The 24861-nt window shown below is 47.1% G+C and overlaps 1 protein-coding gene across 1 annotated transcript in view; it reads right to left on the bottom strand.

Annotated features, from left to right (window-relative positions):
• The window catches only part of PTP4A3 (protein tyrosine phosphatase 4A3), a 39528-nt gene that overhangs the window by 7176 nt on the left and 7491 nt on the right, over positions 1-24861 (bottom strand). The window lies entirely within an intron of this gene.

Below are 24861 nucleotides of genomic sequence, written 5' to 3'. Positions count from 1 at the left end.
GATGGGCTGATGGGATGGGGGCTCCCCCTGAAATCAGAATAAGGAGATAAAACTCCATTTCCATCCAAGGGATGACCTACAGCCCTGCACCGCATCCCCCATTGAGCATCCTCAGCCTCAGCACTGACATCTGGATGCACAGGGTGCAAGGCGGAGAACGACGGGGCTGAGGAGGCGAAGTGCTGGTGGTCCCAATGTTCTTCTGCCGGCTGGCACGTGCTCACCCTAATCCCTCTGCAGCCAACTGCATTTTTTTATGCAATTCGGCCCAGCATTTTCGTAATCACCCAGCAGCACCCATGGGAAGCTTGCAGGCACCCCATGGGGGTGACGTGTTGGGGCAGCAACCCGATTCTCACCCATCCTGTCCCTCCAGACCTTACCGGATCGTCCCAGCAATATTTCCACCGTGCGCAACGAGCTGAGCCTGCCCCTAATCAGCCACATGCTCCCGGAGTTACTCGAGCAGCTAATGTCAACCAAATGCATCTCTAATGCTCTTAGGCCACCTAAGCCGCCTGCAAATGAGCTTTTTTCAGGGTAACTGGTGGAGGAAGGGGGGTGGCACGCATGTGGTTTTGCAACTCTTGAGGATGGATGCTCCTTTGCTCACTCTGCTCATTTGCATCCCCACTGTTGCCAGCATATCGCTCCCTATAAAGCACCCCAGAGCTGACACACATCTTTGCCTTCACGATCTTCAATGGCTTAGGTTGGAAAGGATCTTAAAGATCATCCAGTTCCAACCCCCTGACATGGGCAGGGCTGCTACCCTCCGGATCAGGCTGTCCAGGACCCCACTCAACTTTGGCCTTGAACCCCTCCAGGGAAGGGTTTGCCCAGGACTTCCTGCTGTGCACAGATACAACCAAAGTTGGGTACGAAGGGCATATTCAGCAATGTTCATCATCAAATTTTATTCTGGCTGCCAAGATTAAGATAGAGAAAAGAGAGAAAAAAAAGTCCCCCATGGACAGCCAACAGAGAACGTGATGATCCTGTAAGCCCTGCTCTGTCTTGAGAGAAACCTATCACTTCCCCAGACAGTCACCCACCAGACTCTTGTTTTGAAGCTCATCCCTTCCCTGGGTCAGTGGCTGCTTAGTGCCGTGCGGCCGGAGCCTCAAAATAGAACATAAGTACATAAGTAACCTGAGCTGGGAGAATATGCATCCCCTCGCCTCTCCTCCCATCCATCGCCCAGAAAATCTCCCCTACATTGTTTTACACTGAAAAGGCTCTGACGTAAAGAGAGAAAGAGGGGCTAGGAATGGAGCTGTGTGCTGAGCAGCTCATCACACTTCCCAGGCATCATTTCCAGCTGCTCCAGCTGCTCTGCCAGGTTTGTTTTGCAAGTGGTGTCCAAAGAATGAATAGAAACAGAAAAGGTAAAAAAACCAACAGAACAAAACAACAAAACACAACCAAAACCCCAAACCAGGGAGCAGATGAAGTGGCCTCGGGAAGCTTTCCAATGGAAACGTGCCCAAGTTGGCTGTGAAAATCATGGACTTTCCCAATGTTCGTGTGCTAATTAGTTATTATTCCCATCACGTGCCAGCCCTGGCGTTGCCAGGGTGTACAGCACAGAGCCCAGTCCCATGCAGATGGGTTTAAGGAAAGGAGATTAGAGGGGGCTGGGAGCTGGAAAAGGGCAAAACTGAAGAGGTTTCAGCATCGTGGTCCCACCAAACCCTTTTTTTCTGGGCAATGGATTACGAAGTAGGTAGAGGGGGTCACAAGGATGGGAGTGATGGCATCCACACCATACTATGCAGGGTTTGAAGGACTCCTCCATATTATATGGTTTAGTGGGCATGGTGTGATGCGCCAATTGTTGGACGAGATCACTTCAGTGGTCTTTTCCAACTTTAATGATTCTACAGTACTTCCAGAGCCAATTAATTCTTCCAGACATGTGCTTAGCTGCGAATTAGGAGCACCCCTGGCATCGTTTCAGTCCCAGAAACGTCAGTCCCATTGTTTCACTCCTGATGTTTTTCTTTTTTCCCATATGAAAAAGGATAAGGCTACTTTGGAGCCAGGAGGAGAAGGGATAGAGCCAGCTCTGCTGTTCCTCAAGGTGCTCTTTGCTTGAGTGATGCTAAGCCTTGCTGCTTCATGGAGTTCAAAGCTGGATTGGACTCCAGAGCAATACAGGCTGCAGTGATCAGTGCAGGGCAGCTGCAGTTTCCTGCAAAGCTTTGTTAAAATTGGGCTTGGTGAGATACTGGAGCCAAGGGGTGAATGGGATGTCTTGAGGGGGTTTTGCAGATCTCCCCATGCAGCTCACCGTCAGTTCACACAAGCTGGGATTTTTGCTCAAAACTGGACTTTAGAAGAAGCAGCAACCCATCAAGCAAATGCTATCCAAGAAAAACTGGCTGGCATTTGTCTTCTCCAGCAAGATTTTTCCTTTCTTCTCTATATGTTTTAAGATAAAAGAGATGAAATCCCCCTCAGGGATGGGAGGCAGCCACAGGTGCCTGCTTAAAGGGAGATGTCAGAAAGTGGGAACTGCCTCAGACTGCATCCTTGCAAGACACATCCGTGCTTTTCTCCCACTGTATCTGCATGGTATTATGGAATATAGAATCATTAAAGTTGGAAAACACCACTAAGATCATTTAGTCCAACCATCAATTTGCAAGGCACAGCAAAAAGCAGCAAGTGCCTCATGCACAGATTAAAGCCAGCCACTGAAACAATGCTGTGGGATGCTGAGCTCCTGTGAGCACCAACTCTGCACTGTGTGTCAGGAGCTGTAGTCTGTTATCCATCATCATCTGACATAACGTTAATGCTCCATAGGTGCCCTGAGTACTACATGTGTTTTTATTGCCTTGGGTGTACTAGCTGCCAGCAATGGAGATTCAATGGGAACTGACTGTGTATGAGAAAAGCAAGTACTCATTTCCCACAAGGTCTCATTTCCAGTGGAAGCATTTCAAGTATTTTGGCAACTACACGTCCTGGCAATTCAGCCCAAAGCCCATAAATTCCTAATGGATTTTCAATCACAAATCATCCTTAGCTATACAGGCAGCAATGCTGATTACCATATTAAGTATGGCAGAACAATGCAGACAAGGGTATTTTGGCTAATATTAATAACCTGTCAAGTGAATAAATATCCTCCAGACTGCAGAGCTACAGGGAAGTGGGATGAAGCACGAAGATGTAGCTGCATCAAGCTGCAGATGTCCCTGCTCATTGCAGGGGAGTTGGAACTAGACAACCTTTAAGGATCCCTTCCAACTCCAATTATCCTATATGCAATAAACAAGCCCTGGACAAAGATCTGTAGTGGTACAGTGCTGATCCTTCAGACTCAAACTCACCCAATGAAAGAAATATAGGCTGGGAAAGTAGAGGAGATGGATGCCCTTCTCTGTCCCCACTGCCACCATTATCCTGGTATACCAGAGCACAGGGAGGGACAGGGACCATCTCCCCACAGTGCGCACAACACTGCAACCCTAATATCTGCACTCTGGCTCTGATGAAGGAAGAGATGTTGCTGGGTTAAAAGAGATTCATTCAGAACTGACAGCAAGGGAATGAGAACAGCCACTGCCACAGTGGCACTTGATGGGGTCATTCTTTCCTGGTGCCCAACCACTACACAGCAAAGGACAAGCACTGGAGACCTGCCATGTAGCCCCAAGTGCCCTCACCTTGCAGCTCAGCTTGGCTGACAGCACAGCAGGATTTCATTTTGCCCCAAGCTGAGCTGAAAACTGAATTTCATCTTTGCATGCATACATGGACTCCAGCTTGTCTGGATGGGTGAAGCAGTATTTCCCCCACAAACCTCCATACACTCTGTGGGTTCTGTGCTCTTAAGCCACTGCAATTTGCTGTTTGGGTTACCTACTGTAATACACTGCTGGGTGTGAGAGTCCTGCAAGCATGGGATGACCACAGCTGGATCCTGGTGCACACCAAAGTGCAGGGAAGAGCCCTCTGCTATCCTTTGTGCCAAGAAACCTTGGGATGGGTGGCCTGGAGAGCTCAGACACAAAAAAGTGTGCTGGCTTAGGGGCAGCACAAACCTGGAGCAAGTCCTCCAGTGATGCCATGATCTGGAAATCCTCCCACAGCTCCTGTTTATTATGGGGATGTCCTTTAGTAGAAATCAAGAATGTATATGCTTTGTGGCCAAAAGCCCAGTGAGGAGCCACGGTGAACACATTCTGGCATGGTGAAGATGCAATAAGAGAATCATCCTGGTTGAAAAAGACCTTCAAGATCATCAAGACCAGCCATCAAAGTCAGGTCCAACCTGACCTACTGAGTCCCACTGCTGAACAACCACATCCCTTGTTGCCATGTCCACATGTCTCTTAAATATCTCCAGGGATGATGGATGACTCCACCACTTCCCTGGGCATCCTGTTTCAGTACTTGACCACCCTATCTCTGAAGAAATTCCTCCTGATATCCAATCTAAATGCCTCCTGGTGCAACTTGGGGCCATTGTGAAGCACAGGGGATCACTAGGTTCTCTTTCTAATTATTTATTTACAGTGTGATTGCTCTGTTATGCATATCTTGGCCTCATTAAAGACATACGGGGATGGACCAGTAATGGCAGGGATGGGGCTGCTTGTCTTTATGGTACTTCGGTGAAAAACAGAGATCAGGTCTTCTCTGATGCAGTTAATGACAGGGACTGGTCAGATGAGCAGATGCCAAACTGCTGGACTGGCTGTGTGTTAAGCCTTACACTATGGTTAGTGAGATACAGTCAGCTTTTCCTAAACACAGCAATTCCCTAAGCAAAGGAAGAGGAAGCTCTGCAGAGCCAAATTGTTGCTCCACATGGGTTTTAGCAGCAGCTCTTGGAACAAAGGGCCTTACTCACCCAGACGATACGTATCTTACCCGTATATAAATATAGCTAACTCCTGAGTTAGCGCACATCTCACGTTCAAAGTTCACCTTCAGAAAAACTTAACAAAACACCCATCTGTGCTTCAGTTGCTCAGCTACTCTCCTGGCTTCATCCCAAGCAACAAGATGATGCCGGTTCATTTCCCATATGATTGAGTCCTTCTCTTTCTGCTCCCAACCCCAGCTGCACCAAGAGCATTTCCATCCCGACACCCCAAAAACTGAATGCGAGTTTCTGAGTCACTCTCACGTAGGGGTTTCGCACCAATCCATCACTGCCACTCACGTCTTTGATCACAGTGGTGTCTACAGGAGAACCACCACCACCCCTGTGCCTCAAGACATGGAGAAGTGGGGCCAGCTGGAGGGAAGTGATCGCACTGAGGTTTCCTCCAGCCGCATCCGCATGGAAGGAAACAGGAATTCAACAGGAAAGGTCCAGAAGGAGAGAGACAAAAACAAGAAACCCTGCAGGAGCCCCAGAGCTAAGGCCGCCATCAGCTGCCAATGTCCTGCTCCAGGTGCTGGGATGGAGAGAGTGGCTGAGGAGTTCCTGCACCTCTTTCTCCACCTCTGTTATAGCTCATGGCAATCAGCAGCTTGCACCTAAAGTCACGGAAAAGCACTGTATAGCTCCTTATGTTATAGCCCTAACCAGACTTGAAGGAGTTTGGTGGTATTTAGGAAAGAAGCAAGGATGCTGGCACGGTGTCAGGGTGGAGACTGGCAAGCATGGGAGGTGGGGAAAGAGGGAGGAATGGGGAAGATCAGATAGCCAGGCAGACAGACAGACAGACAGATAACAAGAACAGCACAGTCCTCCCAGCATTGTGCAAGCGGGGAATGCACCCGAGGCCGGGGTAACATGATCAACTCCTTTTTATCTTTTATTTGCAGCTCTATTCTTTGAAGAGAGGCACCTACAGCCCTGGAGACAAGATGAGATGCTCCAGACATCCCCTTAACAGCCCTTTACTGCTGTTTTCAAGTTTCTCCTCAACCCCTGAGCAATCCAAATTTGGGGTGTGTGTCAACTTCTTTTTTTAATCCAACTCTTGCCTGCACCCTAAGAGATTCAGCAAGTGGGTGAAGCTCGAGAAAAACACACAACAGGCACCAAACATTCAGCATTTGGGGAAAAATGATCCAGCTCCCACCCCATGCCCAGCAGTGGGTTAACTTACAGGCGTTGCATACTCTTTGTTTTATGATCAGGGATATCCCCCTCTGCTGCCTTCCCCCACCAGCTTGTGGCTGCAGAGCCTACGTCAGAGGCTTTTCCTGGCTTGGATGTGAAGGGAAAGAGGGAGAAAAAAAAAGAAAAAAAAAAGGTGGTGGGGTGGGAAGAGGCCAACTCTGCAGGGAATGGTAATTGCATGCTGGAGTCTGGCTGCCTCCCAAATATGCAGTGTTTCTTTTTTTTGGGGGGGAAAAGGTTGGCCGTTTGGAGATGGAAGATCCCCATGTTCCACAGGGAGCTCGAAATATTGGGTGCTGGGTCCCCTCACCTCCTTCAGGGATTTCTTTTGGTGACAAGAATCAGAAAAAAAAAAAAAAAAAAAAGAATGATCAGACATTTCCAAGCTTCCAGCCTTATCCAAAAGATTCTGTGGAAAGATAAAATCTGAAGCATCATTCCTGCCCTCAGCACATGGCAGGGCACAAGCCAACTCTGGTGGTGGCCATCTCCCTCAAACACCTCAACCCTGGTGCCTCTTCTACCCCAAATACCCACTGTGGCTGAACATCTGATCTCTATTTTTATGTTTTCTTGCAGTGTGCTGTAAAAGTTAAATACTCATGGCAGGTGCCTGAAGGGCAAGACGTGAGGGGAGTGATGCCCCTTACTGAGGAAGCACTAGAGACATGGGCAGCTTCTGTCCCTGTGGGGAAGAGAAGGGGAGGAATCAGAGAACAATCAGTGGTAATGGCCTTAAGTTGACCCAGGTGAGGTTCAGGTTGGATATTAGGAACAATTTCTTCTCAGAAAGAGTGGTAACGCATTGCAACAAATTGCCCAGGGAGGCGGTGGAGTCACTGCCCCTGGAAGTGTTCAAGAAATATGGAGATCTTACACTCAGGGTCAAGGTTTAGCTGCCATGGTGGTGATAGGTCAACATTTAGACTACATGATCTCAGTGGTCTTTCCAGCCTTAACGATTTTCATGATTTACATGTCTCTGCTTGGTGGTGGGATCCTGTTGTGTATGTGTCTCTCACCACCTGGTCCTACCATTCTGGCAAGCCAATGACAGCAGACCTGAACAAAAGGGCACTGGTCATCTTTTTTGCATCAGCAGCGAATCTTGCACAACCTCATCACCAAACAGCTGTCGGTGGCTTTGATGGACATTTGCTGACGAAAATGAGGACTCTACCTACTCAATAGGTGGATTTCGATCTGCGGGCAGTGTTGAAAGTACACACTGTCCTGTGATATGTTGAGGATGGCAATGTGGAACATGAGAAAACCTGCTCTGCCTGAGTGATAAGCTCTATGGAGAGATATTCCCTGGTGGCACCAAGCCAGACTGTTCACAGTTCCTACCCCATCTTTAAGTTTCTACCATCACCCAGTGTATGTGCTCTTGGTGGCTGTCGTCCCAAACATTTGCAATCAAGAAAGTGCTCAGAGTCCTGTACAATCTGACTGTGAATGTCTCGAAGGAGAGGACATCCACCACCTCTCTGAGCAACCTGTACCAGTGTCTCACCACCCTTACTGGAAAAAACTTTATTTACAATTTAAATTTTCTCTCTTTCATTTCAGTCTATTTCCCCTTGTTCTATCACAACAGACCTGGCTGAAGAATCTGTCCCCTTCTCTCTTACAGCACCCCTTTAGATACTGAAAGCCTGTTAGGAACTTTGACATGCACTGAGATGCACTGAGGCTGCTGGCAATGCAATGAGTCCTCTCTGTCTTGCTGGGCACCAAAGCACTCTTCAAAATAACCATCAGCCCATGAGGATGGGGCTGCACAGGAAACCCTGGGATAGCTCCTCCTCACCCTCACCAGCCTCGAATGTTGTCACCAGTCAGCAGAAACTGCTCCTATTAACTACCCTTCCACTACTGATGTATGGTTTATGCTTTGAGACCCTAAGCCTGCATCACGTGGAGAACAAATAACAGTTTCCCCTGAAAAGCCCATCCAGAAACCTTAGCTCTAGCAAAAAGCCACAGCAAGAGCTCCTCGGTCATTCTGGGACATTACTCTGCAAACATTACACGAAGACAAAAGCTCTGGGGATAAAAATGGGGCTTGTGAGCACCTCTGACCTGCCTGTTCCTGATGGACGGGGACAAAACCCAGCAGGGCTTTGTTCTGACCCGTGGCTACTCTTGCGCAAAAGCCCAGCATTCAGAGATGCTGTGCTGGCCTCCCCTACTCACCAGAGCTTGCAGAGCAAATAAAGGTGGTTTTCTTTCAAATAAAAGATCAAAGGGAACAAAATGCTGAAAGTCACAGCCGCCCTTGACATCCCCCCATCAGGGAGACGGGGAATGAAGCTGAAAGGAGGAGGCAGGATCAAACACAGCTTTGGAAGAAAAAGCCTGAGTGAGAAAGGAGAGCTTCAGAAGGGAGATGTTTTGTTGAGCTACATGTAGCCATCACCAAGCATGTGGAGATGTAAGCACTGCTTGACAGGGCAACCAACCTCCCAAATCAACAACCAGCCATGTACATTGGGGTCACACGGTGCAGAAAGCCTCCAAGTGCAGCACCCAGTGCCCTCATCACATAATGGCTTGGGTTGGAAGGGACTGTAAAGATCATCCAGTTCTAACCCTCCTGTAGTGGGCAGAGTTGCCAACCACTAGATCAGGTTGCCCAGGGTCCCATCCAGCCTGGCCTTTATAAAAACCAGTGAACTATCTGCATGAGCAAAAAAAAGCCTGCTCTGAATAGGAGACACCAGAAACTGTACAGGATGCTGCTACCCACCAACTTCCTGTCCAAGCAGAGAAAGCAAGGAGGATGTTGTGTAGCACTGCACAGCTGGCTGCAATGGACTGTGTCCAGGTGATTTTGGAAAGCACTGAAGAAGTATGACGTCTTCAAGGGAATGGCAGGAAGGGAAGGAAAGAAGAGATTAAAGGTTTATAGCTCAGAAACCCTTTGCCTGTAGCAACAAAGCGGATGCTGCAGAGCATCATGTGAATACCACAACAAGTGGGGATGCCACACTGTCTTAGTTTCAGTTGGGATGGATTTTTCTTCAGTGTCTGGTATGATGCTATGTTTTGATTCTAGGAGAAAAACAATCCTGTTAGCACAATGATGTTTATAGTTGCTCCTAAGCAGTGTTGCACACAGCCAAGACCTTTCTCAGCAAAGAGCCCAAGTGGTTGGGAAGGAACAAAATTAGGACAGTTGGCTTGTACTGGCCAAAGGGGTACTCCATACCATATGACATCATGTGGAAGGACTTTTGAAGGGGGTGGGGGCTCATCACTCTCTCTTCCACTGCTTGGGGAGCTAGCTGGTCATCTACTGGTGGGCAGAGAGAATTGCTTGTCCATCACTTGTTAAATGCATTTATAAATATATGTAATTGTAACTATTATCCTTTTCCTTTTCTCTACCTTAGTAAATAATTTTATCTCAACCCAGGAGTTCTACTTTTCTCCGATTTTCTCCCCCATCCCACTGTGAAGAGGGGAGGGAAGAGAACAACTGTGTGATGCTGAGCAGGACACTGCACCTTGCCAGACTTTTGGGACTACATGGAGGAGAAGAGGTCATCACACAGTGATTTTAAGGCTGGAGGAGCCCATGGATGGTAGTACATGAGAGCACCAGATTTCTCCAGTATTGCCTAAGAACACTTAATCACGAGCACGTTTTGGCTTTCTTTCATTAGGATATTTGCATAAAACCAGTGCAGTTCATAGGGAAACGCAAATTCCCTGCAGAAAGGGAAGTGTTTGGACGTGCTCGCTGTTCAGACGTGCTGGGCAGGGAAGCAAACATTTCTATCACCTGAAAATTAAATCAAGGCTGAGATGCAAAGCTTCCCCACCCTGCTCAGCAGGAAATCTTCCCCAGCTCCTACAGCTGGATCCGGCAGGGACAGGCCAGGCAGGACTCGGTGTTTCATCTGTGCTCTGCACATCCTTCCCAGCCCCGCGGGGGAGGATTTGATGGACTGGAGACACGCAAGCTGCTCCGTTCCCCATCGTTTCAGTGACATCCTGACACCTCGGCGTGGGTGGCATTTCCCGGCCACTCTTGCTGTGCTGGAGCAGGCTCTGACCAGGCTGAAAGTGAATGAGCTTCCCCGGCTTGCATCAATTAAGCTACAAGTTTAAATTCATCAGTCGTGATGATGAAAATAATAAATATTTATTTTCAGGCTCACCTCAATGCATTTTGGCACACACCCTGTTGTAGGCTGGGCTTGGCATCCCCATCACCTCTTTCTCCTTATGAAAGCAGAAGTCATTGGGAGTGGTTTCTCGGCTTAGGGGTTAGAGGGACACATGAGCTGGTTTCAGGCTGGCAGACACACAGCTGTTCCTAGTTCTCCCTGTTGCACCTGCATTTCTCTCCACCACTGTTTCCTGATGCTTCCTAAATACTGCAGCTACAGCAAACAGAAAAATATAACACTGGGAAAATCTCTGGGGACCATGCAGAAATACCCAGTGCTTAATGCTGTTTGGTTCCTCCCTTACAAACTCAGTGCAACTAAACGAGGGCATGCCTATTAATATACCTGTCTCTGTGCTGAAATCCATACAATTTTAACTATCTCAGCCAAAAAAAAAAGCATATTACTGTGCCCTACAGGAGTTGTGCATGGTGTACTTAGGGCAGCCAGCATAAAGGTCGTCTTGCAGATTTAGCACAAGAAAACTAAGAGTAAAACCCACAAGAAAACTAAGAGTAAAACCAGCCCAGGGATGGGTTGTCCAACCTGGGGGGCTTGGGGGATGAGGGACACCAAATATGTCCCATAAGACACCACACACTGAAATCTTAGCTTCGTTGAGCCCCATCAGCATAAGAACATTGAAAAGTTGAAAGCAAAATGAGGGTTTTCCTCCATCCCAGCAGAACCCAACATTTCTTACAGGCTCTTGCTGGCTGCTCTCCTTCTGGGCAACTGCACCCAGGAGTCTGATCCTACCTAGGGGAGCAGAATGAGAAAAAACATATTTTCAGCTGGATCCAATTGCAACCCATCTGCAACCACCCTGGCACAGCACAGTGGGCAGCATGAGGAAGGGCAGACAGCCAAGAGACGCTAAATGAGTGCTAATTGAAGACACCAGCATGGAATGAAACTCAGCTGCTTGTTCCCCAGCATTTTTATCAGCTGTCTGAAAAGAACCTTCCCCATTCCATTTCCAAGTCTACTGCAAATGGCACCCTCATCAATTGGATAGAGGACATCCTCTCTGCAATCATTAGCAAGGCCTGAGCAGGCATTTACTAGAAACACAATAAAAGGAGTTCCCCTGAGCATGACCCACGGGCAGCATTTGCTCTGCCCAGAACGGACACCTAAAAGAATTTGGGGACACTAGATCTCCAACTCTTGGCAAAGCAGGCTGTGCCTGACAGCTGGGCTCATCCCGAAGCAAGTCAAGGCTTTTGCAAATTGAATTTTCTAAGGTCTCCAAAACTGTTTCAAATGACCCCCCTGATGCAAAGCATGCCCTCATCATTGGAAACACAGTGAGGGGACAGACACCAGGGCCACCAGCAGTGGTACAGTGACACTTTTATCTATGTGTTTTATGTTTTATCTACAGGAAAGCTAAGATGGTCAAAGAAACACAGAAAGAGACCATCACCAAGTTTGTTCTTGTCCTGGTTCCAAATCCATTCTCCATTCATGGAGAATAACTGAGATTGGAAAAGACCATTAAGATCACCCAGTCCAACTGTCAACCCATCCCACCATGACCACTAAACCATGTCTTTCAGTGCCACATCTACTCTCGTCTTGAAAACCTCCCTGGACGATGACTCCACCACCTCCCTGGCAGCCTGTTCCAATGCCTCACCACTCCTTCTGAGAAGAAATTTTTCCTAGTAACCAACCTGTTGATGACATTTCACCTTCTAAGCATGCAAAAGCCAGTCTTCCCTTCCTCGAATATATTTTTCTAATTCCCTCCAGTTTTGCGTTACACATACACACATCGTTTTTAGCTTAAATTATGCAAAAAGTAGAGTTGACCTGAAGTCAAGAACTATGAATAAAATCTGAGTACATGCTGGAAAACAGTTCTGGAGACTACAAGGCCATATTTAAAATAGAAAAGAAATGAATATTTTAGAAGGGAATTGAGTGCTCCATAAGTGTGCAATGAGAAGAACAAAATTAGACTGTGGGCAGTCCTACTGGCCCTCATCTAAGCCATGATTCAGATGGGCTTTAAAAGAGATATTTTCTCAACTTTTCTGTGTGATTTATTGTTCCTATACATTTTAGCAAATAGCAACAGGACAGAGGATGCTCAAGAGTACCTTAGGAACCCATAGCAAGCTAACTGTGTGCAGGATGAACCCAGTTTTAAAACACCAGATTTTAAATGTAACTTCTTGTCTCCAAATCATGCCTTTTTGAATGAGTTCACTTTCAGGAAGCCACCCCATACGCTTGCCTCGAAAAATGTTTTTCTCTGGCTTGCTTCCAGTTAATCGGATAATTCGGAGTTTATAAGTTCATAACTTGAGCTGAAGTCAGAAAGCTTCATCTTTCAATTTTCCAAAGCTGATTCACAGCCAGCCTGGCCCAGAACACGGGCTTGCTTCAAGTATGCTATTATTTCAGAGTTCATTCACAGTTTAAAACGATGCTCTGGTCGCACCCCGTATCTCCCATGCTATCATCCAAACTCAGTGCTGGCACATAAGAGCTTGCAAACGCCTGCTTGCTCTCGACTCGACCTTTATGGAGAGAAACGCCTCCAGATTCATTGCTTCGCTACACATTCAGAGGGATTTCAAGCCAGGATTTCAATACTAGGGCTGCCCCATGCCTGAACCACTAGCATTGATGGTGAACACAGACAGGGAGCAGAAATAGGGCAACAGACTGAGGCACATCTTGGACTGATTGTATGGACTTTGAAACAGATATTTGAGCTTTTTCTGTTGCCCCCTCTGCTGCAAGAACTTGAGCTTCCTAATTTCACTGAACCCAGCTGTCTCGACGGTCTGCAAAGCAAACAAGAAGAGAAGCAAGCTTTTTGGCTCCCTTGGAAACTTTGCAATCCAAGAAAATCAGACAAAACATTTGAATATGCTTAAGTTTGTCCATCAACAGTCTTGATTTCTTGGGGACCTGACCCTGTGTTTGAACTGACCAACGCTACCCTGACGACAGTATTTTTGGGTCCTGTGTGAAATAATCCCATGACAGCCCCACTGCCAAGTCTTGCAAAAATTCCCAGGCCACAGGGCTGCTGCTGGCAGCAGGGAGCCATCGTGGAGGTGCACCCCTTGCAGGTTTATGTGGGTTGCAAAACCATTTTTGGTCTCCAAGGGTCAGAAGCAGGGAGAGGCATGCAGCACGTTATGTAAATCTTAATAAAAGCATGGAAATACATATAGGTGAGGGCCTGACGTTCCACAATTCATGTCACAGTATAGTTGAGGTTGGCAGGACCTCTGGGTCCATCTGGTCCAATCCCTGCTCAACTAGTGACACCTACAGCAGAATGCTCAGAAGCATATCCAGGTGGCTTCTGGAGATCTTCAAAGAGGAAAGCAAACAGCCTCTCTGGGAACAGTAACCTCTCTGGGCAACCTGTGCCAGTGGTTACCTGTGTAACGCGACAGCTTCCTGATGATCAGCAGGAACCTCCTGGGCTCCAGTTCGTGCCAGCGCCTATCGTCCTGGCACTGGGCACCAATGAAAAGAGCCATGTTCTGTCTTCTTTGGATCTCCCTTTTTGGACATATGTTAAGATCCCCCTGAGCTTCTTTGAGGCTGAACAGTCCCAGCTCTCTCCTTGTAGCTGATGTGTTCCAGTCCCAACATTTTCATGACCATTTGCTGGATTTGCTCCAGTTAAGTACATGATGGACGGACAAAATTCCTGGTCTCAGCTACATGGAAATATCTCATCTGTGCTCCTCCAGGGAAATTAGCATCTAAACTACACATCTAGCATTAAAGGATATAATTTCCTGTCTCCCTGCCCTGCCCACAGTCATTTCAGGACACAGACCACATGCAGAGCATCCCAGCCCATCCTGGAGACACAGACCTTTCCACCCAGCTTCTGCCTTCCAGCTCCAAGCACTTGCATGGCAGCAGCAAACTCCTCCTTTGGGGGAAAGGAAAAGTACCTCACATCATGGTGGTCACACCAGATCCCATCAGCAAAGCCCATTCGAAATGTAGCAAGGGATGAGGCTGAGCCCGCAAGGTGGAAAGTTCAAGTGGCCTCTGTTTATTTGGCTTTGCAGAGAGCAGTCACCCAGCCTGAACACAGGCCAAGCACCTTCCCATTGCAGGAAGTCTTTAAATAACCACCAGTGGTCAGGGCTTTGGTTTTACAGCTTTGCTAGATTAAAAAAAAAATGTCCTTCATCCTATGTTTGCTTCAGCTATTTCCTTGGGTATAAATAAATGGTGGCTGCTCGTGTTCCTGCCTCCTAGGTCTTCATCTTTAAAGCCATCACGACCATGTGCTTCACAGAAGCTTGATGGAGGCAATAAAATAACTCAGTGTAGGCATAAGAACATTTACAGGCTTTTCCTCGTTTGTATGAGCCAAATTTCTCGTTTCGCTTTGCTGATGTGTGAATTAGTGGTTGACCTTACTCCCTGGGCTCTCTTTGGCTGCTTTGTCCAGCCAATAATGTTCATGCATCAGATCTCGCTATACTTGTATCCACCTAAAACTGTCCTGCACCACAATGTGTCTTCCTGCCAATTCAAATGGTTAAAACAACAACAAAAATAAAATCCTTTCTTAATCCCGGGCATCCTCTTTCTTTTCCATCTCCTCCTCACTTGGGACTACCCCTTTCTTGGTAGAGGAGCTCCTTGGATGCAGACAGCAAGGATGTAGCCAGCAGGACTAACAGGGAAATAACATCCATTGCCCTGAAAAGGCTTTCTGATGAATTTACCTTGGGGATTTGGAGCCAGAAACCCTGCCAAGACATCAACTGAATGGGTCACCCAGAAGATCCATCTCTACAGATGGAAAATACCCAAGTGCTTATTGCTGGGAAGACGGGTTGGTTTGGGATTTGAGCAGTGTAGGCTTGCCAAAACTCCGGAGGATGGAAATGAGTTTTTTTACCTATAGCTGTCATTAACAGATTGCCCTAAAATGATGGCTGGCAAGAAGAGGATCTGTAAACAAGCAAAAGAGTTTTTTACAGTTGGAAAACAAGACCTTGCCCTGACCTCCTCTTGGTCAGATTCCACTGGGGTGCAACAAACCAGTATTTTATTTTAAACTATGCTTGTAAAAAGTAAAAAAAGCTGCTTCCTTTACACTCCAGTCAGGTAAGGACACAGCAGGCTGTTCTTCCTTATAATTAAGCCTGCTCTTGTATATGTGTGTTTTAAAATAAGCTTATGAAACATAAAGCACACAGACAAAAAAAAAAATCAGTCTCACAGAAACCATTTAAATGGGGTCGATCCAGGCTTTCTTGTCTGCTTCATGGACCTGCACATGGGATGCTAATTCAGATCCAGGAAACGTATTGTAAGCAGAAATAACACTCCTAAAAAACACAGTTCCATTTGCAATTGTTCACCCCTTTGCCTGGAAAAATGCAAAAAGGACTAAAATCATGTGTTTTTACTAAGGACCATCATTTCTGCTTTGAAATGTGGTTATAAGGACAGGAAAGGCTCCCTCCAACCCACACGTAGCATAAGCACTTTCCATGCTGCCTGTCTTCTTTGTGCCACTGAGACGTGTGATTTCTTTACTCTTCCCTGTTCCTGTGCCTCATCCATCAGTGGAAACAATCACCAGGAAATCTGAGCTGTAAAAATAAAACTCAGATTTGGCTTTGGAGGAGCAGGTGCAAGGAGAGAAGCTATTTTTAACTCTTAGCCTGCAAGAAGGGAATGCCAGGACCTCTCTGAGCAGGTCTTGTCTGTGATCTGGAGATTTATTTGGAGGTGGTGGAGGGGTCTGACTGCTGGTTAATCCTGGTGCTGGGTGCTTGGGGCTGGAAAAGCGAACATCAAAGCATTCCTGCAGCTGCTGGGGAAAAGGGAGAGGCAGCAGACGTCTGCCTCCTCCCTGCACAGCTCTCCACCCAGCAATCCACAAGAAGGGAAAGCTGCTGAGACTCAGCAAACTCCCAGAGCATGCAGACAGAAGCATGAGAAGCTGGGGATGCCCAACGGGAAATAATACAGCCTCAAAAGAGATCTATCACTACCACTAGCCAGAAAATGTGAGTATGTCTTGATTCCACACCAACTAGACCTGGATGGACACTACTTAGCCTTAACATTTTATTCTTTTATTCTTTATTCTAAATAATATATAGAGAAAGGGCACTTCCCATGACTGTGGAGCAAGACAAATTCTGGAAGTATTTCTCCATCCCTCATAATAATTTCAGAATGAGTGCGGAACGCATCCCCTAACATCAACCGAAGTACTACCCGTGAGCATAGAGAATGGCAACAGAAGAACGAGAGCTTTGGTAGGAGGCTTGCTGTGGCATCCATCCATTTACAGACAGCGTACTCCAGCAAGACGCTCCTAAGACAAAAGACATTTTGAGGATATAGGTACCCAGGAGTCAAAGGGTTTGTCCGTCAGACTCAGGGATGATTCGGGAAGAACCAACTTCCTCAGTGGACAGTCTGATCTAGATGGCGGCAACCCCATCCACAGCAGGAGAGTTGGAACTCAATGACCCTTTGGGTTCTTCCAGTGCAATCCATTCTATGATTCAATGATTCTTTGAATGGGAAGGATAAGTTAATCTCAACGGAGCGGCTAAAGCAACTCTGCCAAAGGCTGGTGCTCAAGATTTCTTCATCCAAGGAATTAAATGGCCTCAGGCAGGCTCTCCCATGGGACTTCTGCATACATCTCCAACCTCATTACAACTCCTAAGACTGCAGAATCCACCTCCTGACCTTCTCCAGAGTAGAGATGACAAAATGTTTCCTGTTATTTATAGCAGCTGTAAAGTCTGATGGGAAAACCCCACTTGTGCAATGCGGGCTGCTTGCCATCGTCACTCTGTGGATAACTGTTGGGCTGCTCCTCATTCCTGCTCCATCCTGTGATGGTCCCACCATGGGCAAGACCATGTCAAGGGTTTGAACAAGAGGAATGATCAGGCATCTTGCTTGTTAGTAAAGCATAACTTGAATTGAGGAAGAAAATAAAAAACTGAGCATTCCAAGCAAGGGGGCTTCAGTTGTGAGACTACAGGGACCTCGAGGAGCACACTTCACCCACATGGGGCACAACCTAAATGAGCTTGATCTTACCTAGGAGATGATCTCAGCCTTTCAAGAAGACTGAGGGGAAGGCACAGCCCCTTTGCCAAGTGCTACCCACCTCCCTGAAGCACGGTGGCATGCGCATGAACATGTCTGTTTGCTGGCAGCCCTATTTCTACCACCATGGCATGTACTAAAGGTGCTTTCCAGCACACTTAGTCACTCAGGTGCAGGAATCCTGGCAGACCAAGGCAAGTTCTTCCTGAAACAGGATGGGCATTGCTGCTAGCTCGGCAGGCGTGAATCTCCCAGCACCGGCCCTGTGTGAGACAAGTATTTGCTGTCACGCTGTTGAGGAGGAATCCCATAGCTTCTGTTCTGGGCCAGAGCCAGCACTGCTTTCTGCTTACTTTTTGAGTCAAGGGAAGCAAGCAGATGGACTGCTCGCTGCTGTGAGATCCTGTGAATCAACTTGCCAGCCACGATAGGAGCAGCTCCTGCTCTACAGATGAAATGCGGTGGATACACCCAAAAGAGCCACGGTCACTCTGCTGTGATACAAAATTAACCACCTAGCTGGTGGAAGGGGATGGTGAGCATCTCCAACACCACACAAATTGGGGTAAGGTTTAGGATTACGTGCTTCATTTAATAGTGAAGCTGTTGCTCCTGCCCAGGTGATGTTGCTATGGGTAGGACTAAGTTTGAAAGAAGAAATCTGAATTTAGGTTTCCCCCTGTTGTACCCCACTATTCATGCTCCCACAGTCATTATGGGAACCTGAGACCCCTTCACCCATTATCCTTAGCAATGAAAATCTAATCAAACAAGAGCTGTGGCTAGGACCTCAGGTACATCTCCAAAGGCATTATACTCTTGAGATAAAACTTATGGCTATAAGACGATCAGGGACAGCAAGAAAGCATGGTCTGCTGCAGCATCCTCTCCGTCTGAGCACTGCACAGCAGCCTTGTCTTTCAGGGCAGCTTGGCAAGCAAACACATCCTGAAGAGATTTCATTCAGCTTTCTGCAGAGCTCTCCGAAGAGCAGGGTCAGATGTGCTCTCACAATGCTGCCCAGGGAGGTCTCAGTCACTGCGATGGGCAAACTCCTGCTAAATATCCTCAGGCTGTTTGCCTGCAACTCCAATTAATAACACCACATTTTGTCAACAAGGTCAGGTCAGCAGCAAGTCCAAGGCTTCAAGCTGGTTAACTTTTTTCCACCAAACATGCCCAGGGATATTTTGACTCCCTGCCTTTGAGACGTTTTATTTGTGTAGGTCCCTTTCACTTTGCAGATTCCAGCAACGGAAGATGCTTTCTAATAGCTGGGGAAAGACTTGATGGCTGCGGCCAGGGCTCCCCAGTGCTGAAGCTAGAAAAGCAAAGCACCTGCCAAAGCCGCTTCAGAGAGTCCAAGAGGCTTGTAATTAGCCTGGGAGAGAAACCAAGGCAAGTGCTCTGCAAAGACACCATCCCTGATGTGTAAGATGCAATGAGATCTGCAGAGAATTTGTAGGAGCTCCTCTCGCTGAAGGAAAAATGTGACTGGGGTCATGGGTACCCCAAAACAAGAGCAGTGGAGAACATCAGTTTTCCCCACTTTCAGCCTTTTTAAGGCCACATGGACAAGGAAGAGATAATTCAAAAGCAAACAAACCACCATCCCCACTACCCAGGACCACATCTCTCCAAGCTATGCTTTTAATACTTCAAGGTATCACTGGACACAAAGAATGGATCCAAATGGCTTAAATTAACCTTTGCCTGGCAAGGATTTCTTGCTTTTCAGGAGCAGGAGGAGCCAGGAGGGATATTTCCCAACCTTCCTCCCCAGCACCCATCTGAGGGACATGGTTATAGGATGTGATAGGCTGACAATTGGACTAGATTATCTTAGTGGTCTTTTCCAACCTTAAAGATTCAATGACTTTACTTCCCAAGATGTGTAGGGACCAACCAGCACATTGATGTTTCCTCTCCGAGCACTGAGAAATAAATTCAGGGATTCAAAGTGTTGGGTGAAATAGATTTGACTTAGACTCCCGTGCTGTCTGGGCCCTCCTGGAAAACCACTTATAGATGCTACAACTGGCTGGTGTGCTACTCACCTAGACAGAATAAGAATCTGGCAAGCTCGTTATTTAAGAGGCATTACTGCCTTGTGCAAAGGGTGTGTCCTGGGCAGCCATGAGATTTATTGTTCAGATATCAAGTGGCTGAGTTTTGTCCCAGGAGCATGGTGAGGAAAAGCAACAAGTTCCTTCATAGGAAAGCCAAACAGCTCCTTCTTATCACATCTGCAATTAGTTTCACACAAAGGGGAGGCCAGGAGGGTAAAGGCACCCCAGGGTGACATGGGGAGGGAAGGAGTAGAGAAAGTCATGCCTTTTAACAGCAGTTGGGATATTTTCTCTGGCACATTCCTCTCCCTCCAGTAATCTTCTGGGAGCCTGGAAAGGTTGTGAAACCCAATTACTCCCTGCTGGCAGCTCTACTGGGATGCTGGCAGCCAGGGGAATAGGATGGATGCCTAACACATTACAAATGGTGACACCCACTCCTGGAGGTGTTAAAGAAAAGGACAGATGTCACACTGAGTGACATGGTCTAGAGTGGTCACAGGCATGGGTTGACGGTTGGACTAAACAATCTGACTGATCTTTCCAACCTTAATCATTATAGAATCATAGAAACATTAAAACTGGGTGACATGGGCAAAGCCTTTCCCATCATACATCTCCTCCCCACCTTCTCCAAACCTTCTGCTTGGGTCAGAGCTAGGTTTGAGCTGCAACATTTCAGATTTGTGCAATGCAAGAGCAGAAGTGCCTCTCCAGCTGGGTGACAACCATCAGCATTTCAAATGAACAGTCAGTAGGGCTAAGCCCAACTACTGGTTGGGCTGCTGATGGCTGGATGAGATTATCTCAGTGATCTTTTCCAATCTTGATGATTCTATAGTACCTTCTTCTCTGTCAAAAGCACTGGGGAGGATGATGGAAAAAGCAAAGCTCCTCAGAGTTGGACAAAGGTGACAGCCAGCTCTGTGTGATGCAATACTTACCTCTTCCTGAGATTTGGGTCAGGTCATGCACTTGCATCACTCTGAGCTGTGTTTGCTCAGGGCTAGAAAGTTAAATCCTTTGAGTTTCACTATAAATCTCAGCTGAGAGCAAGAGCTGAAGGTGAAGCAGTGGGATCACAGAATCAGTTGTAGGGGTTGGAAGGGAACTCTGGGACCACATTCAGTCCAGTCCCCCTACAAAATAAGGTTCCACAGAGTAGGCTGCGCATACCTCTTGTTCATATGGCACTTTTGATGTTCCAGTTTGTTTCCTGCTGCCACTTGTCCTGTCATACCCCCAAAATGAGACTGGCCCCATCCAATTTACTCCTGCCCATTAGATACTTGCAAGTATTGATAAGACCTCCTCTCAGTCTCCTCCAGGCTGAACAGTCCCAGCTGTTTCAGTCTTTCCTTGTAAGGGAAATGCTCCAGGCCCTTAATATCTTAGTGGCCCTTGAGATGCTCCAGGATGGCTCCTCCAAGGCTCTTTATACAATGCCTGGTGTCTCCATCCTTCCATCAAAAGCACTGGACATAGTCATGTGCCAGTTACCTCAACATGTCTTTGCCCACTCCTGGTTTCAATACATGAATAATTTTAGCAAAAAAGCTCTGAAGAGAGCACAGTCCGTAGGAGGCTTGCTAACAGCAGCCACATGTTTTGCTGCTGACAGCTGCAGGTGCACCTCAAGATGCAGCCAGTGCCAATGGGCAGGTGGCTTAGCATAGAAACCAAGAAAAAAACAAACCACATTGGCCAATGCCATCAAACCAAGACTTCTGGCTTTGAGAAAACAGCTTTAAGTTGATGCTGGATACTTTGCAAACTGCTTGGGGGCCGTAATCAGTTTATCTAGGGCATGCAATAGTCTTTGGCTCCTACTGTGGTTGCATTTGCCAGGAAGACAGTTGGTCATGCTGGATTACAGCTGGTGGTAATTACATGCCCATGCCTCCTCAGCAGCAAGGAGGGGAAAAAAGAAAAGAGAAAACTGCATGTTCACCCCCCAGCCTGTTCCTTTGTGCAAGGACTCTTCCTGTGAGCAGAAATGCAGCTCGTGCTTAGTGTCAGCACCTGAAAAAAATATCAGTGATGCACACTGAAAGAGGGAAGATGTGGAAATCACTCCTGTCAAAACCGTTTCATAAGCACTGTAGTATTCCCTGAAGGACACTGCTCCACCTTGCCCAGCTATAAACATGGCAAGCAGCATTTCCTGCTGCCCCAAACACAGCTGCAAAATCCAAAACAGATGCTCCAACATCTCTAGATGCCTACTAGAAGACATTTTCTTTCATCTGGTAAATTGCTGCTTCCAAGGGAAAAGATTTTAATCAGTCCTCAAGGCTCTTTAATAATCTGGAGACCTATTTCTATCCTTTTTAGGCCTCAGAGCATCTTGTGCTTCGGCACTGTATTCCTTCTCTGAATTATCTCACAGCTGGTCTGAGTCTCCTCGCGAGCACCTGCACCCCTTGGGCTGGTTTATGGCCAACCACAAGCAAACCCACTGCAGGTGATGCTACAGTGCCACCAAGATGGGCAACACTGTGCAAACAGGTGCCAGTCAGAGGGTTGCAAAACAAAAACCTGAGATACTATTTGCTATCACTGAAATGATAACACCTCCATGAGAAGGAAACTGAAGATGTGTCTAAAGATGGGCAACAAAGCTGGAGAAAGGTCTGGAGCATAAGTCTTAAGGGGAGTGGCTGAGGGAATTAGGACTGTTGAGTCTGAAGGAGGCTCAGAGACCTCATTTCTCTCTATAGCTCCCTAAAGAGAGTTTGTGGCAAGGTGGGGTTTGGCCTCTTCTCCCAGGTAACAGTGACAAGACAAGAGGGAATAGCCTCCAGTTTGTTTCAAGGGAGGTTCAAATTGGTTATTAGGATTTTTTTTTCTCAGAAAGAGCAGTGAAAACAGGCTGCCTAGGGACATGGTGGAGTTACCACCTCAATGAGCCTATGATTTGATGAAATCCTTCCCATTCCAGCTACTGTGGCAATGCTCCATCAGTCCTACCTTGCTTCATCAGTCCTCCATATTCACCTTAGTTCTGAAGTACCCAAGCCTGAATGTAACTGAGGTTCGTTTTTGCTAAGGATTTCCTCTCATCTCCTTCAGCATTTCTAGGTTTGACAAATAAACAGCCAGTCCTGAAACCTTGGGCTCTCTGCTACTTGTGGTTCCTTCCCCTTCGTTTCTAAGAAATGAACAACAGGAGTGGAAGGTTGCAAAACACGCACGCCTGCCTTCAAATCGAGGAAATGGGGAGAGAAAAAAGAGGAAGACCAACTGCAGGGAGAAAATGCTCACCTGCACCCACAAGTGCTGGAAGCAGCAGAGGGTGATTTAGGTAGTGAGAAAATACAATGCCACAAGAAAAAAAGAAAGCAAAACCAGTGAGGAGGACACAATGCACAATGGGAGATCTGGGCTGCGAAGAAGCCTGCGGGCTGCTTATAAAGGATTTGGGTTGGAGATTTAATGCCCGACGTAATGTACAAAACCACACAGCATGGAGAAGAGAAGCTCAGGGTGGAAAACCACTTGACGTGGAGCAATGCGATGGGTTCTGCTGGTTTGCTCCCAGGAATTTGCTGCTGATCCTCAGCGTCAGGTTGGCACCCGACAGCAGAGAAGAGCTGGGAATTGTGTTATTACAGCAGAGCAGCTTGGCTGGTAAATGGAGAGCCAAGAGTAATCCTGCTAATAACCGCAGAGCCCAGCTCCTCCTCGATGATGCCAATTTATGCGTGGTTTAACGACGACATGGCATTAGGGAAGAACGCTGCGGCAGAATATAAAACTGTTGCAAATAGGCACATGCTGATGTAGTTTAGCTTAAGGATGAAAAACCCACAGAAATCAGCTTCTATCTGCAAGAAGTAAAATCTAACTCTAAGCGTAAGATCTGGCTGGTGGTATTTAATAGACTGGATAAGTTGGACACCTGGAGCATCCTTCCCTGCATCAGAGGTATCAACTGAATTCTACCTGCCAAAGAGAGGGTCCAGACTATAACGAGCATCTCAGCATCTCCAGGAAGGAGCACAGAGGCACCAAAAAAACCCATGGCAAAAATGTTCAAAGTTAAGAGTGGGGGAAATGAAGTGAGAACCTGTCAACTCTAAGGTGAAAGCAGACTCCTCACAGTAATTCTTACATTTGAGCAGGCTCCCAACCATCACCCTGAGTTTTGCAAGGTCTCATGCATGGAGCCTCAAACCCACTCAGTAGAGTTTTAACCAAATCATCTCAAGTCAGAGATAGTCCCATGCGCCTGGAGGGGATCAGTGCTACAAAGACACACGTGCATTTTGCCTTGATGAACTTAAACATTATAAACAAACATCAACTATGAGCAAAGCACACCTGGCTCAGCTACACACAGGAAATTTCTGCTTCACACAACCAGGGCAGAGATTAGCAAGAGATTAGCACAGCCAGCAGCAAACTGTGATGTTGCTACCCAGGGTTTCAAGCTGGAGGGAAAGGGAAGGGTGTTAGGGAAGGCTGCATTAAGAAAATCCTCCTCTGCCAAAAAGGCTTTTTGCACTGCAAAATAGTGGTAATGAAATCAGCTGATGGCAAATCATCCTTCTGCAGGTCTAGATGGTGGAGCTATGAGGAAGCTTTGAGGAAGGAGCAGCTTAGTGAGAGCTCTGTGTGGTCCACACAGGGATGAGCATCTTGGCACCTCCACAAATGAGCACAGAGCCCCCAGAATAGCAAAACCTTTCCCAGCCACACTGGAACCACAAGCATTGGGTTTATTTAGGCTGGCAACCCCGTGACACTGGGTAAAACCCAGGAAAGGGTAAATAATGAAACACAGGGGTTGGAAATAGATGATCTTGAAGGTCCCCTGCAACCCAGGCCATTCTGTGACTCTAAAAGCCAACACAGGCACAAGAACAAATGGGTCCAAGTCATCCACAACTGAATTCAAATTAAAAACAAGAACACTTTACAAGTAGCATGTTTCCAGAGGATTTGCTGTGATGAAATAGGTTTGCTGTTTGAAGGAAGTTGTCTGGGGGGTTGTGCCCAAATCCTACCCAATGGCCATACCTGCCCAAAAAGATGCAAAGCAAATTCTAGCTGTATGTGTCCCTGATCACTGCAGGGGAGTTGGCTTAAATGATCTTTCAGGGGCCCTTCCAACTCAAACAATTGTTTGATTCTATGGCACTATAAATCCACTGCAATGCACTTGTCTATGCATCCTCTTAGGGTAACTGTGCGGGGATTGAGAAGGGATAAAAATAAAAGCATGGCTCTGTTCTTCCAGCTGACAAGAGGAGGAGGGGAGCTTAACTGCTCACTGGATTTGGGCTCTGTGAAATTCGTCTTGGCTTCTCTTAAGATAGTGGCCCTGTTCCCCCAAGCACCCTACCAACATTTCAGTCCTAGCAGGGGGAATGGGGCCGACTTCTGTTGCTATTTGTGTGAATGTTCTGTACCAGAGGAGAGCCTG

Source organism: Cyrtonyx montezumae, unplaced genomic scaffold, assembly GCF_038088225.1.
Source record: "Cyrtonyx montezumae isolate F1298 unplaced genomic scaffold, pur_monq_1.0 scaffold_8, whole genome shotgun sequence".
Taxonomy (NCBI): domain Eukaryota; kingdom Metazoa; phylum Chordata; class Aves; order Galliformes; family Odontophoridae; genus Cyrtonyx; species Cyrtonyx montezumae.
Note: the sequence above shows the minus strand (reverse complement) of the source record. Positions and strands in the feature narration are given on the sequence as shown.